This window comes from Aethina tumida, chromosome 3 (genome assembly GCF_024364675.1).
Source record: "Aethina tumida isolate Nest 87 chromosome 3, icAetTumi1.1, whole genome shotgun sequence".
Classification (NCBI taxonomy): domain Eukaryota; kingdom Metazoa; phylum Arthropoda; class Insecta; order Coleoptera; family Nitidulidae; genus Aethina; species Aethina tumida.
In genome coordinates, this window is record NC_065437.1 from 2,956,697 (window position 1) to 2,973,208 (window position 16,512).

The 16,512-nt window shown below is 30.8% G+C and overlaps 2 protein-coding genes across 4 annotated transcripts in view; one reads left to right on the plus strand and one right to left on the minus strand.

Moving 5' to 3' along the window:
- The window catches only part of LOC109603008 (autophagy-related protein 16-1), a 566,938-nt gene that overhangs the window by 134,884 nt on the left and 415,542 nt on the right, over positions 1-16,512 (plus strand). The window lies entirely within an intron of this gene.
- LOC109604430 (uncharacterized) overlaps positions 1-16,512 on the minus strand; it is a 177,392-nt gene that overhangs the window by 118,921 nt on the left and 41,959 nt on the right. The gene's annotated exons all lie outside the window — the stretch shown is intronic.

Sequence of the window (16,512 nt, forward strand, 5' to 3'; positions counted from 1 at the left end):
TATTTCTTGATACAAATGACCTATGAGGCTCTAGTTACTTATTTTATCTATTTTCAGAACAAATAAGAACAAAGCTTCTTCATCTGGATATGACTGAGTCTATTGGTTAATGAAAAACATGATTAAAATGACCACAGGTTAATGTCTTTAAGCTTCCTCGTTTACTGAGACATAATTCAGGAATGGAGACATATTTTACTGAAATATGTCTAAAATTTTGAGTGGTTATCATATAATTATATTTTAAAATAAACTTTTCCTTTTTATTTCTTGATACAAATGACCTATGAGGCTCTAGTTACTTATTTTATCCCTTTTCAGAACAAGTAAGAACAAAGCTCCTTCATCTAAATATAAATAAGTCATACTGGTTAATGAAAGACATGATTAAAATGACCACAGGTTAATGTCCTTAAGCTTCCTCGTTTACTGCGACATAATTGAGGAATGGAGACATATTTTACTGAAATATGTCTAAAATTTTGAACTCATTGAGTTGTTAGCATATTATTATATTTTAAAATGAACTTTTCCTTTTTATTTCTTGATACAAATGACCTATGAGGCTCCAGTTACTTATTTTATCCATTTCCGGAACAAGTAAGAACAAAGCTTCTTCATCTAGATATAAATAAGTCCATTGGTTAATGAAAGACATGATTAAAATGACCACAGGTTAATGTCCTTAAGCTTCCTCGTTTACTGCGACATAATTCAGTAATGGAGACATATTTTACTGAAATATGTCTAAAATTTTGAACTCATTGAGTTGTTAGTATATAATTATATTTTAAAATAAACTTTTCCTTTTTATTTCTTGATACAAATGACCTATGAGGCTCTAGTTACTTATTTTATCCCTTTTCAGAACAAGTAAGAACAAAGCTCCTTCATCTAAATATGAATAAGTCATACTGGTTAATGAAAAACATGATTAAAATGACCACAGGTTAATGTCCTTAAGCTTCCTCGTTTACAGCGACATAATTCAGGAATGGAGACATATTTTACTGAAATATGTCAAAAATTTTGAACTCATTGAGTTGTTAGTATATCATTATATTTTAAAATGAACTTTTCCTTTTTATTTCTTGATACAAATGACCTATGAGGCTCCAGTTACTTATTTTATCCATATCCGGGACAAATAAGAACAAAGCTTCTTCTTCCCTTTTCAGAACAAGTAAGAACAAAGCTCCTTCATCTAGATATGACTGAGTTTATTAGTTAATGAAAGGCATGATTAAAATGACCACAGGACAATGTCCTTAAGCTTCCTCGTTTACTGTGACATAAATCAGGAATAGGGACATATTTTACTGAAATATGTCTAAAGCTTTGAACTTATTGAGTTGTTAGCATATAATTATATATTTAAATAAACTTTTCCTTTTTATTTCTTGGTACAAATGACCTATGAGGCTCCAGTTACTTATTTTATCCATTTTCAGAACAAGTAAGAACAAAACTCTTTCATCTAAATATTAATCTATAGTCTTTTGGTCAATGAAAGACATTATTATAATTAAGCTTCTTCGTTTATTGTAAGGTAATTAAGGAATTATGAGATATTTTTCTTCATAGACATCATTCAAATTATTGAGTTGTGAGCAAAATCTTGTAAAATAAGCTCAACTAAGAACAAAGCTCTTTATTTTTTATTTTAGATATGAATGACAACCGAATAGTGCCTTAAAGCTTTCTGTTGCTCAATGTTATTAAGGAATGATGACGTGTTTTCCTGGAAGAAGTTACTGATTTATTTATACAAATGACAAGTAAGGCTCTAGTAGTTAGTTAATTAAGAACATTTCCTGTGAGAAGTGTGTTCCACACCTAGCTCCTACCTAAATGGCACTACGTACGGATATATGAATGAGTTTATTGGTCAATGAGGGGCACGGTTAAAACCATGACAGGATAATGCCTTTAAGCATCCCCGTTTATTGTAATGTTATTAACAAATGGCGACATGATTCCGATATAAATTCCCACAACGTTATTATAATGGGTGTGATGGTAATGATCTCTATATTAACACAAATATGTGCATAGTTGTATGACCAGAAGCGACCGACGATAAACCCAATACATATATATATGTAACCGTAATTGATCTATGATTGTTGTGTTCGATTTTAGCATATTTGTTTATGAACTTGTTTACACGGCAACTTGTAATAATAATTTCCTTATATTAATGTGCGAGCATGTGAAGTGAACATTACGTCACCGCAAGATAATTTAGTATCATTTAATTTAAATCAATATATCCAGTATCCAGGGCTTGATTTATCCGTATTTTGCATTGTCACGAACAGTTTTCATTTCACGTTTAATTAACGAGTGACACCGGGAATATTCCTCGTGCACATGCACATTTATTTTTTCGGCCATCCTGCTACGCTCCTGCTGAATTGTCTGTATCCTCCAGATGTCCATAAAATTTCCCATTATTGACAACTTTAAATTTTACAGTTAAGTTGTCGACGGTAGGAAATTTGTTATATTTTAACTGCCAGTAAACAATACCATTTAACATTCCTTAAAATGATTATGACTTTTATTGGCTATTTTGCCTGTTTAAACGTGCACTTTATGTTTCATTAAAAGCTACTGACGATTTCACAAGTCATTTTACTGTTCTGTACCTGGAAAATCTTATTTTATACTAAACACCACAGTGAATTGCCTCAAATTTATTGCTGGATGTTTGATTAATTCATACAGCTATAATAACTCAATATCTCTCAGCTATTATTTACAAGAATCACATAAAAAACTTGTGCTCTTGTACTTGTTCTCCCGACGGATTTGTACGCCATATGTTATTGTTGTTACTGATTTTATTGCCAATAACTTGTATTTCCTGAGCCAACATTAACAATGAGTTTAATTTTTTTTTTTGTTACAGGTAAGTCCTGACTAAGACTAAGTGGGTAAGTGACGTAGACTTAAGTTAAGTCAATTGGTTGTTCCTATGATTTATATCTGACATGCACTTTTTATAAATTCCTGCAAAATCAGCAAGAAATAGTCAATTCTCACGACCATAAGAATATAAACGGATTAGTTTAACATACATTAATATGCAAATGCATAACGGTCATAATTCTCTCAGGAACTACTGTTCTTTATTCATCTAATTAACAATAACTTTTTAAAAATATATTGTTCATAAATATATGTCTTGATTAGCACTAATAATATGAACTAGATTTTATAATTACAGTTTTCAGGCGAACAATGATGAACGATCGAGTTTACTGGTTCAATTAATCATAGGTATTATCACCTCATTTTATTATGACAAACATTTCTATGGGCAATTATAAGTGCCCGTGATTATACACTGTCAATTAATCCGAAAATCCGCACCATTCCGTAAATGCCTAATTAATTAACTTAATTTGTTTATTGTGTGGCTGAAAAACCGTTCTTCGAACTTTAAAGTTTAAAAACATTGAGTTTTTCAGTTTTAAAATCGGCTTAAAAAATGACACGTCAACGTGCCTATCGTTAAAAAAGCACGTGTTAGTTATAATGAGCTTTTTAAAACAATTTGAGTACTGTAAGCTGATTGTGTAAATCAAAACCCCTTTGTTGAAAAAATATGGGTGTTACGACCATCCCGGGAACGGAGCACAATGCCGTTGTGATTTTTTATTGTACACGTAAACAATTAAGCGGGTATAGAGGCCGTTTGGGCCGCTTTAAGGTTATTAGGTCATAAAAATTGTTTTCCTTTGATGTTCGGTTTTTAATATTATATGCAACTTGTAACCCTTTGTCTAAGTTTGGAATACTAATATCTCTTTTATGGGAGAGACGGTCTACCGTAATGTGACTGCAACATTGAGGCACTGCCTCGCGTCCGCTTCTCCTATGGAATAAAAATGTCTGTAACAGTAAAAACTGCGTTTTTTCCCAACGTTTAACTGTTATCAATTACTCGGCTTGGAATTTATCCTAATTGTGCTTTAAGGCGAAAGTGTTTTTCAGAAATGTCTGGATGGGCACATGCCAATAAATTAACAGTCCCCATATAGATAATAGGATTCTTGAAGTGACTTGAACTGAACTTAAAAATTCATCAGTCTTACAGGTTCGTAAGTAAAGGGTTTTTCTGAAACTCTTATTGTTTAAACTTTACTATTATACTAATTAATGTTTTTGTGGTCTCACTTAGGAATCCATTTCATTTATAGTTTATGAAGAAATTGTTTTTCTGATTAACTTGTTTTTGAAATTGTTGATTTATTGGTTGCCTCTTAAAATAAACATCTTTCTTATAACAGTGATGACTGTTTTTATATTTACTGTTGTTAATTACTCTTTTAAGAATCCTTAATTACTTCCTAGTCTATAGGAAATAAAGAAATTGCTGTATTTATTCAGAATAAGTATTGAAAGCTTTATTATTGACAAAACTGTTAAACAATTATTTTATTTACAATTATGAAGTAAATGTTTGTCTAAAATAATTTTAGCGGAATTCTTGATTTATTGGCATGTGATGGCCATTTTGGTGGAAAAATATTGTTACTGTTAACTGTTCTTACATTTATTTATTTAGTATTTCAGGAATATATTTTAAATATATACTAATGTTAATTTTGTCACCAGAATAGACATATAATTCACAAAAATTATTAGAAATCCATTTTATTTCCAATTGTAAAGGAAATATTTTTCTAAAATAGTTTTCGAGCTTATGAAATTGTTGATTTATTGGCATATTACCATTTTGAATAGAAATTATATTTTTAACATTGTTACTCTTAACTGTTCTTACATTTACTTATCAATAAATATTTTAAGAATCTATTTTAATTATATCCTAAAGTGTATGAGATATGGTTGTTTTATTGGCATAAATTTTATATCAGAACAAATTTCGTCAACAGTATGGACTTATAATTCATAAAAGTTTCTAGAAATTCATTTTATTTCCAATTGTACAGAAAATGTTTTTCTAAAATAATTTTTGAGCTTATGAAATTGTTGATTTATTGGCAAATTACCATTTTGAACAAAAATCATATTTTTAACATTGTTACTCTTAACTGTTCTTACATTTACTTGTCAATAAATATTTTAAGAATCTATTTTAATTACATCCTAAAGTGTATGATATATGGTTGTTTTATTGGCATAAATTTTATATCAGAACAAATCTCGTCAACAGTATAGACATATAATTTATAAAAGCTTCTATAAATTCATTTTATTTCCAATTGTACAGAAAATGTTTTTCTAGAATAGTTTTCGAACTTATGAATTTGTAGATTTATTGGCATATTACCATTTTGAACAAAAATCATATTTTTAATATTGTTACTCTTAACTGTTCTTACATTTACTTGTCAATAAATATTTTAAGAATCTATTTTAATTACATCCTAAAATGTATGATATATGGTTGTTTTATTGGCATAAATTTTGTATCAGAACAAATCTCGTCAACAGTATGGACTTATAATTCATAAAAGCTTCTATAAATTCATTTTATTTCAAATTGTACAGAAAATGTTTTTCTAAAATAATTTTCAAACTTATGAAACTGTTGATTTAATGGCATATTACCATTTTGAACAAAAATCATATTTTTAACATTTTTACTCTTAACTGTTCTTACATTTACTTACCAATAAATATTTTAAGAATCTATTTTAATTACATCTTAAAGTGTATGAGATATTGCTGATTTATTGGCATAAATTTTATATTATAATAAATCTCGTTTATAATTCACTAAAATTCATAAAAATTAATTTTATTTACATTAATACAGAAAATAGTTTTCTACTTTATGAAGTTGTTGATTTATTTATTGATTTACTTATTACTTCAGGAATATATTTTAATTACATCTTAAAATGTATAAGATATTCCTGTTTTAATGGCATACATTTTAATTCACAATAAATGTCGTGAGCAGTATTGATCATAGAAATTATTAGAAATTAATTTAATTTACAATTATATAGTAATATTATTCTAAAATGGTGTTAAAACTTGTAAAATTATTAATTTATTGGCATATTTACCATAATTAATAATATAAAAATCATGTTTTTAACGTTGTTACTGTTAACTGTTCTTTAATTTACTTATCAATTAGCATTTTAGGAATCTAGTTTAATTACATCCTAATGTGTATGAGACATTACTGTTTTATTGGCATTAATTTTATTACTTTAGAATAATTGTGGTGAGCAGTTCTATGTCAGTTGTTATATTATTGTAACACATTTATTTTATTTATAATATACTTTTAATTGTATTAATTTTAAAAAAAATTTAAGAATATTGATTTATTGGCATAAAACAAAATTTCTAAATAAATTCTTAATCTACAACAATAACATACGAGACTAAAAATTATCTTACTTATTTGGTTAATTAGATCCTAATGTATATAATATAAAAAAATTGATTGTTTATTGGCATCAACCTTTACAATAGAATAAAGAATTAATTAATGAATAAAATGTTGCCTGAAATGTGCCTAGATTTTTTTGTATGATTTATTGGCATTTATAACAATAAATTTTTCAACATTTACTGCAATTAACTTACCAGTTTAAGAATGGTTTAATTACTCCCAACCATTGTTTTGATAATTTATTATTTATTATTTAATAAATGATTTTTTTTTAAAATACGTCTAGGAAGTTGAGTATGTTGATTTATTGTCATTAAATCACAAAACAAAATACAAAAACGTCCAATGTAATCAATTGCTATTTTTGGAATCCATCTTTATTACTATTTACGAGGAAAGTGTCTAATAAGATGTAACTGTTGATTTATTAGCATGAGATTTACCTTCGCATTAAAAATCGTTTCTGTGGTATAATAAACAGTAACGGCAACTTTATACAACCACAATTATTAATTGCAAAATTTAGGAACACACATCCAAATTACATCCTTTTCTGAAATGTGTCCAGGAAGTTACGGCCATTGATTTATTGGCATGCGTCTGCGATTTCCCGTCCCCCATGAATTAAAGATCGCCGTTTGGCCTGGATACAACATCGAAACGAGAATTTATTGTTTACTTATCGTCTGGTTATTAATTATTGGTCAGGAATTCGCGGGATTATAAACATGGTCGTGTATGGTCTCCGGTTAACGGTTCTTACTTCCCAATACGCGGTGATGATGCGTGTATCACATTCGCCCTTGGTTATGCTTCGTGTGTGTTTATTGCATGCCATTTTCGAAATAATGTTATTTATTAAAATTCATACTATAGCAGTACTGATTTGTGTGTGTATAATTTTCTCTTTACTTACACATATCTTGTGTAACTGTAAGTAGACACTCGTACTTCTACTGTGGGTGTTTTTCACGGGAAACTTACGTCGCCCATAACTAGATACCAACTTGACAATTTATTATCCACTGAACATTTTAAGAACGTCCCTGATCTTTTAAATAATATTCCATTAGTAATTTGCCTTAATTAAGTGGTCATCAGCTTCATCCTCCTTCTGCTTCTGTCAACGTTATTAATTAACCAGCCTCTTCCAGCTCTGCCAACTGTTCTTTAATTGTTTATTTCTTAGATTCTATTATTGTTGCCACATTATTGTTGTTATAACTACATAATGAACACATTAGAGTTAGCACCGTTGATTGTAGGGAGTGGTGGCAACTTTTAAAAATTAACCCAGAGTATATTTTTGATGGCACTATGTAGGTTAAGATATGTATCTTCCATTCAAATTAATTACACCCGCTTAAGCCGCGGAATGAGTCACTGAAACGTGTTGGAGTTAGCGACGCCCCCTTAGCCCGTAAGAGTCTTACAGCTGAAACAGCCGGGTGCCATACATTATTATCTCCGAATCGGAATCACTTGTAGGAGAAATTCGCGAGGATATAAACATCAGGTAACGGTGCTTCCGACATACGACCTCTCGCACGTCTGCGACGCCGAAATAAAGAGCCGGATTGGGAAGTTTGCGATCCGTTGATGGGATTTTAGATGTACGAATTAGGCGGGTTCAGAGTGCGAAAGAATGGTGGGCATAATGAGCCCTAATTAAGTCCTAATACGGACGATTTAATTACCGTCGACCCGATACACTTGCATGCTAAAAATCGTTGCAGTTTTAGGGCAACGGGATACGTTGCTCCTAAATATCAATTAAGCAATAAGTTTATCCGTTTATGCCGGGTAATTAAGTTTGCACATGCAAAATATTCTGTTGGAATGGGAAAATACATTATTGGAGATCTCAAGTAGAGAACATATCCCAATTTAGATTCAGCAATAAGGTCTGTACCTCTTTTTGGAGAAATGCCATTCCATCTTTCTAACCTACTAGATAAAGGATATAACAGTGACTTTGAAGCAGGAGCTGAACGATTTCATAAGAGACTTATGCCTTTCAAAGAAATTTGACAAGTTACTTAATAGATTCAAATTTATATATCCTAATTTAGATTCAGCAGTAAAGTCTGTACCTCATTCTGAAAAAAATACCCATACCCTCTTTCAGCAGTCTTCCTAACCTGCTAGGATGTATTACAGAGACATCAACATTAGATAAAGGAAACAACAGTGACTTTGAAGCAGATTTAACAATTCCTCAACGTTTTAAACAGCAGGAACTGAACGATTTCATAAGAGACCTATACTTTTCAAAGAAATTTGACAAGATTATATATGCTATTTTAGATTCAGCAGTAAAGTTTGTACCCCATTCTGAAAAAATACCCATACCACCCTTCAGAAGTCTTTTTGACTTACTAGGAGATGTTACAGGGACATCAACATCAGATAAAGGAAATAACAGTGACTTTGAAGCAGATTTAACAATTCCCCAATGTTTTAAACAGCAGGAACTGAACGATTTCATAAGATACCTATATTTCTCAAAGAAATTTGACAAGTTACTTAATAGATTCAAATTTATATATCCTAATTCAGATTCAGCAGTAAAGTCTGTACCTCATTTTGAAAAAATACCCATACCATCTTTCAGCAGTCTTCTTGACCTTCTAGGAGATGTTACAGACACATCAACATCACATAAAGGAAATAACAGTGATTTTGAAGTAGGTTTAACAATTCCTCAACGTTTTAAACAGCAGGAACTGAACGATTTCATAAGAGACTTATACTTTTCAAAAAAGTTTGACATGTTACTTAATAGATTCAAATCTATATATCCTAATTCAAATTCAGCAGTAAAGTCTGTACCTCATTCTGAAAAAATACCCATACCATCCTTCAGCAGTCTTCTTGACCTTCTAGGAGATATTACAGAGACATCAACATCAGATAAAGGAATTAACAGGGACTTTGAAGCAGGTTTAACACTTCCTCAACGTTTTAAACAGCAGGAACTGAACGATTTCATAAGATACCTATAATTTTTGAAAGAAATTTGACAAGATACTTAATAGATTCAAATTTATCTATCCTAATTTAGATTCAGCAGTAAAGTCTGTATCTCATTCAGAAAAATATCCATACCATTTTTCAGCAGTCTTTCTAACCTGCTAGGAGATATTACAGAGACATCAACATCAGATAAAGGAAATAACAGTGACTTTGAAGCAGATTTAACAATTCCTCAACGTTTTAAACAGCAGGAACTGAACGATTTCATGAGATACTTATACTTTTTAAAGAAATTTCACAAGTTACTTAATAGATTCAAATTTATATATCCTAATTTAGAGTCAGCAGTAAAGACTGTATCTCATTCTGAAAAAATACCCATACCATCTTTCAGCAGTCTTCCTAACCTGCTTGGAGATGTTACAGAGACATCAACATCAGATAAAGGAATTAACAGGGACTTTGAAGCAGGTTTAACACTTCCTCAACGTTTTAAACAGCAGGAACTGAACGATTTCATAAGATACCTATAATTTTTGAAAGAAATTTGACAAGATACTTAATAGATTCAAATTTATCTATCCTAATTTAGATTCAGCAGTAAAGTCTGTATCTCATTCTGAAAAATACCCATACCATTTTTCAGCAGTCTTTCTAACCTGCTAGGAGATATTACAGAGACATCAACATCAGATAAAGGAAATAACAGTGACTTTGAAGCAGGTTTAACAATTCCTCAACGTTTTAAACAGCAGGAACTGAACGATTTCATGAGATACTTATACTTTTTAAAGAAATTTCACAAGTTACTTAATAGATTCAAATTTATATATCCTAATTTAGAGTCAGCAGTAAAGACTGTATCTCATTCTGAAAAAATACCCATACCATCTTTCAGCAGTCTTCCTAACCTGCTTGGAGATGTTACAGAGACATCAACATCAGATAAAGGAATTAACAGGGACTTTGAAGCAGGTTTAACACTTCCTCAACGTTTTAAACAGCAGGAACTGAACGATTTCATAAGATACCTATAATTTTTGAAAGAAATTTGACAAGATACTTAATAGATTCAAATTTATCTATCCTAATTTAGATTCAGCAGTAAAGTCTGTATCTCATTCTGAAAAATACCCATACCATTTTTCAGCAGTCTTTCTAACCTGCTAGGAGATATTACAGAGACATCAACATCAGATAAAGGAAATAACAGTGACTTTGAAGCAGATTTAACAATTCCTCAACGTCTTAAACAGCAGGAACTGAACGATTTCATGAGATACTTATACTTTTTAAAGAAATTTCACAAGTTACTTAATAGATTCAAATTTATATATCCTAATTTAGAGTCAGCAGTAAAGACTGTATCTCATTCTGAAAAAATACCCATACCATCTTTCAGCAGTCTTCCTAACCTGCTTGGAGATGTTACAGAGACATCAACATCAGATAAAGGAATTAACAGGGACTTTGAAGCAGGTTTAACACTTCCTCAACGTTTTAAACAGCAGGAACTGAACGATTTCATAAGATACCTATAATTTTTGAAAGAAATTTGACAAGATACTTAATAGATTCAAATTTATCTATCCTAATTTAGATTCAGCAGTAAAGTCTGTATCTCATTCTGAAAAATACCCATACCATTTTTCAGCAGTCTTTCTAACCTGCTAGGAGATATTACAGAGACATCAACATCAGATAAAGGAAATAACAGTGACTTTGAAGCAGATTTAACAATTCCTCAACGTTTTAAACAGCAGGAACTGAACGATTTCATGAGATACTTATACTTTTTAAAGAAATTTCACAAGTTACTTAATAGATTCAAATTTATATATCCTAATTTAGAGTCAGCAGTAAAGACTGTATCTCATTCTGAAAAAATACCCATACCATCTTTCAGCAGTCTTCCTAACCTGCTTGGAGATGTTACAGAGACATCAACATCAGATAAAGGAATTAACAGGGACTTTGAAGCAGGTTTAACACTTCCTCAACGTTTTAAACAGCAGGAACTGAACGATTTCATAAGATACCTATAATTTTTGAAAGAAATTTGACAAGATACTTAATAGATTCAAATTTATATATCCTAATTTAGAGTCAGCAGTAAAGACTGTATCTCATTCTGAAAAAATACCCATACCATCTTTCAGCAGTCTTCCTAACCTGCTTGGAGATGTTACAGAGACATCAACATCAGATAAAGAAAATAACAGTGACTTTGAAGCAGATTTAACAATTCCTCAACGTTTTACACAGCAGGAACTGAACGATTTCATAAAATACCTGTACTTTTCAAAGAAATTTGACTTGAAAGTTACTTAATAGATTCAAATGTACATATCCTAATTCATATTCAGTAGTGAAGTCTGTACCTCATTCTGAAAATATACCCAAACAATTCCTTAATGTTTTAAACAGCAGGAACTGAACGATTTCATAACAGAGACCTATTCTTTTTGATTTTCTGAATGGTTGGAAAGAATACAGACTATTGCTATCGAATTTAAAAGCTTCAGCTTCGAATCTGTGCTCCCAAACAATTCTTACATATAATGAGCGTGCTTGCAGGAATAAATTTCACGATATATAATTTTATTTGCCAATATAAATTCAAATTAATTGGCAATGAATAAATCTAATGTGGCATAGTAACTTCTGGCCGACCAATAAATTAAGCGACATAATGAATACGTGTATTGTACATGTTTACATGTTCCCGATGTATATATCAGAACACCTGTCACATCACTGGTACATATTCTAATAATTTTTTGCATAATAAAACTATTTAAAGTGGATCGTTTTCATTTAAGTGCATAATTCATGGGCGTTTAATCGACCTCTAATATGGGGTAATGGAACGGCGGTTCCCGGTTTTACATTGCGCACACATGTGCGTAACTTATGATATAGCGCATAAAACAGCAAAGCAATAAATGTAATGCAGGTTAATCGGGTAAATTTTGTAGCACAATCGTTTGTACATTTGCAATGCTAATACAACGGAGCCGTTTTGCACGCGTCTAATTTCTTGATGTAACGGTTATTGTATCGCATTAAAAGGGGGGAATTATATCGATTAGCGTTTTAACGCCCCACGTTTGTTTCGATTAACGTGATTATGTCGATATGACGTATGCTAAAACTGCCGGTAAACAATGAACGCCAATAATCTGTTTATTGTCCGTGGTCACTGTCGATATTGTAAACCTGACAATTATCATCTCAAGCCTCGTTATTCAAACGTATTCAACCATAATCTATTCAAATCATTTAATATATTCCTAAATTTCATGTATTTTTTTTTTTTTTTCATTAATTTTTAATCGTGATTTAAGCTTTAGTTATAAAAAGCTTTCGGCCAAAGTTTTAATCAAAGCCAGGTTTTTATTGAAAGCAAACAATTTTATGTACTTAATTAATTTTCATTACTTGGTTAAATCAATTTTTTGGCACAATTACTAATTGTAATAAAATGTTAAGTAATTAATTATTTATACACACTTTCTATGGTGTAAAATATTTAATAATAATCCTTCAATTAGTTTTTATATTTTTTGTCCACGTTTGCCATATTAATTAATTGTCAGGATCCTGAAACAAGGATGAAAATACTTAATAATTATATTTAATGATCTTGAGCTTCCCCAATTGGACGTGGGTGCCGATTAAAACAAAGTTTATTGTTATATAAACACTAAATTACGCACCGAAATTGTGCTCCAGCTTAAGTCTGGCTTAAAATCAATGGTGCAGTACTAAGCAGTATTTATTGAACGGGCTCGTCCATAAGCAGCAACCCAAGATAAATTGGTTGCACACACATCACTTATAATGTCGTGTAATTCCATTTTGAGCACCAAACACACACATTGTTAAAGCGAGATAAGTAAATCTACACTTCAATACATTTATTCAAATCCTTTTTGAATTGTGCGTCCGACGTATATCGAAAGCAATTACGGACGAACGAAAGTGACTGACCGAAGGAAATCATTTCTGAGCCAACGGATATTTTGGAACCAACGATTTTTCATTTTTACGTTGAAGTATTTGTAAATCTGTACAATTTTCTAGTAGCTCAAAAAGATTGCTGAAGAACGGAATGGTCTCCTGGTAAGTTATAAGGAACAACTTCAATTCTTTGGCTTAATAACTGCTTATAAAAAGTTCAGGAACACAACTTGAGCATCTTTTGTTCTTTCCAAGGAATGATAATATCATAAAGAATTGAGATGAATTGGTGTGTCTCTGAATATATTTGCAAATCAAACAGTATTTCATGAATTTTATTCCTGCAAGCACACTTAATATATTCAAGAAGTCATTGGAGTATGCCATGGAAACTGAAACCTTTATATTTTTTGATAATTCACAAAGAAAAACTAGAGTCATTTGGTCTTTTTCTGGTTTAATACATATTCCATGTAAGAACTTGAATAGTTTTCTAAATGTTATGACGTGTTAATAGATGCATTCAAATTCAACGAGATTAATGAATTCTTGAGTATTTTTCTTCACACAACTTGAGCAGCTTTTATTCTTTCCAAGGAATGATAATATCATAAAAAATTGAGATGAATTGGTGTGTCTCTGAATATATTGGCAAATAAAACTGTATGTCCTGATATTCGTTCCTGCAAGCACACTTAATACATGCAAGAAGACATTGGAGTATGCCATGGAAGCTGAAACTTTTATATTTCTTGACAATTCACAAAGGACAACTAGAGTTATTTGGTCTTTTTCTGGTTTAATACATATTCCATGTAAGAACTTGAATAGTTTTCTAAATGTTATGACGTGTTCATAGATGCATTCAAATTCAACGAGATTAATGAATTCTTGAGTATTTTTCTTCACACAACTTGAGCAACTTTTATTCTTTCCAAGGAATGATAATATCATAAAAAATTGAGATGAATTGGTGTGTCTCTGAATATATTGGCAAATAAAACTGTATTTCCTGATATTCGTTCCTGCAAGCACACTTAATACATGCAAGAAGACATTGGAGTATGCCATGGAAGCTGAAACTTTTATATTTCTTGACAATTCACAAAGGACAACTAGAGTTATTTGGTCTTTTTCTGGTTTAATACATATTCCATGTAAGAACTTGAATAGTTTTCTAAATGTTATGACGTGTTCATAGATGCATTCAAATTCAACGAGATTAATGAATTCTTGAGTATTTTTCTTCACACAACTTGAGCAACTTTTATTCTTTCCAAGGAATGATAATATCATAAAAAATTGAGATGAATTGGTGTGTCTCTGAATATATTGGCAAATAAAACTGTATGTCCTGATATTCGTTCCTGCAAGCACACTTAATACATGCAAGAAGTCATTGGAGTAGGCCATGGAAGCTGAAACGTTTATATTTTTTGACAATTCACAAAGAAAAACTAGAGTCATTTGGTCTTTTCCTGGTTTAATACATATTCCATGTAAAAACTTGAATAGTTTTCTAAATGTTATGACGTGTTAATAGATGCATTCAAATTCAACGACATTAATGAATTCTTGAGTATCTTTCTTCACATAACTTGAGCAGCTTTTATTCTTTTCAAGGAATGATAATATCATAAAGAATTGAGATGAATTGGTGTGTCTCTGAATATATTGGCAAATAAAACTGTATGTCCTGAAATTTGTTCCTGCTAGCACACTTAATACATGCAAGAAGTCATTGGAGTAGGCCATGGAAGCTGAGACTTTTATATTTTTTGACAATTCACAAAGAAAAACTAGAGTCATTTGGTCTTTTTCTGGTTTAATACATATTCCATGTAAGAACTTGAATAGTTTTCTAAATGTTATGACGTGTTAATAGATGCGTTCAAATTCAACGAGATTAATGAATTCTTGAGTATTTTTCTTCACACAACTTGAGCAACTTTTATTCTTTCCAAGGAATGATATTATCATAAAAAATTGAGATGAATTGGTGTGTCTCTGAATATATTGGCAAATAAAACTGTATGTCCTGAAATTCGTTCCTGCAAGCACACTTAATACATGCAAAGTCATTGGAGTAGGCCATGGAAGCTGAGACGTTTATATTTTTTGACAATTCACAAAGAAAAAGTAGAGTCATTTGGTCTTTTTCTGGTTTAATACATATTCCATGTAAGAACTTGAATAGTTTTCATAAATGTTATGACGTGTTAATAGATGCATTCAAATTCAACGAGATTAATGAATTCTTGAGTATATTTCCTCACACAACTTGAGCAGCTTTTATTCTTTCCAAGGAATGATGATATCATAAAGAATTGAGATGAATTGATGTGTCTCTGAATATATTGGCAAATAAAACTGTATGTCCTGAAATTCGTTCCTGCAAGCACACTTAATACATGCAAAGTCATTGGAGTAGGCCATGGAAGCTGAGACGTTTATATTTTTTGACAATTCACAAAGAAAAAGTAGAGTCATTTGGTCTTTTTCTGGTTTAATACATATTCCATGTAAGAACTTGAATAGTTTTCATAAATGTTATGACGTGTTAATAGATGCATTCAAATTCAACGAGATTAATGAATTCTTGAGTATATTTCCTCACACAACTTGAGCAGCTTTTATTCTTTCCAAGGAATGATGATATCATAAAGAATTGAGATGAATTGATGTGTCTCTGAATATATTGGCAAATAAAACTGTATGTCCTGAAATTCGTTCCTGCAAGCACACTTAATACATGCAAGAAGTCATTGGAGTAGGCCATGGAAGCTGAAACTTTTATATTTGGTCTTTTTCTGGCTTAATAAATATTCCATGTAAGATTTAATTAATTTTTTAGTAATTTCCTTAACACAACTTGAGGAACTTTATTTTTAAGAACTGATAATATCATAAAGAATTGCTAAAATTAAATGTAACAAAATTTATTCCTGCAACCACATTTAATACATGTAAGAAGTCACTGAAGTATGGAATGGAAGCTGAAACGTTTAAACTTTCTGACAATTCACAAGGAGATACATTTGGTCTTTTTCTACTTTAAATCTCTGTTCCATGTAAGAACTTGGGAGCTTTTTAAATGAGCTTTAATATAAATTGACGCATTCAAATCTACTGTTCTTACTTCTTCCATCAGACGATGATTTTATTAACTGTGTTAACAACGTTGT